We start from the raw sequence: 669 nt of genomic DNA, 5'->3' as shown, positions 1-669 counted from the left end.
TTAGTTTATAATATTGATTATTGTATATAAAATATAATTTTTCAAATCCTCCAAAACTTCTTTTATTTCTACACTTTCTTGTTGTTTCTAAATATTTTTTAATTTTTCAACTTCATTCTCCATTTTTTCTTTCAACAGCTTTAATTCTTTTAAGTCATAATATGGTGTTCCAGGCATTTATAAATTTTATAAGTTTAGCTCCAACTTGTTTATATTTGTTCTTATTTCTATCCTTTTTATTATAAGGTCATTAATTTCGAACTGAAGATTATTTAATTCCCTTTTATACTCCTTTATTTTACTTTTTAATTTTTTCGCCCTTTTTCTTTTTATTTTGTTTTCTGGTCTTTCAATCTTTGTATATTTCATTATTTATCTTAGAATTTCTGCAAATTCTATCATCGATTCATCACTATTTTCTAGAGATTCTATTAATTTTTCTGACTCTTCAACTTCTCCTTTCAATTTGTCATAGATTATTTTTAGAGCTTCAAATGCTCTTTGATTTATTTCAGAAAACTGTAAATAATTCAAACAATTTTTTCTTTCAAATAGCTCTTGTTTCTTGTTTTGATAAGTTACATATATTTCTTCTTTATTTATTGTCATAATTTAGTGTTTAGGGTTTCATTTAATTTTTCGACCTTTTTTGTTAATTCTTTTATTTCA

The sequence above is a fragment of the Arachis duranensis genome, chromosome 7, assembly GCF_000817695.3.
Source record: "Arachis duranensis cultivar V14167 chromosome 7, aradu.V14167.gnm2.J7QH, whole genome shotgun sequence".
NCBI lineage: Eukaryota > Viridiplantae > Streptophyta > Magnoliopsida > Fabales > Fabaceae > Arachis > Arachis duranensis.
This window is presented reverse-complemented; position numbering follows the sequence as displayed.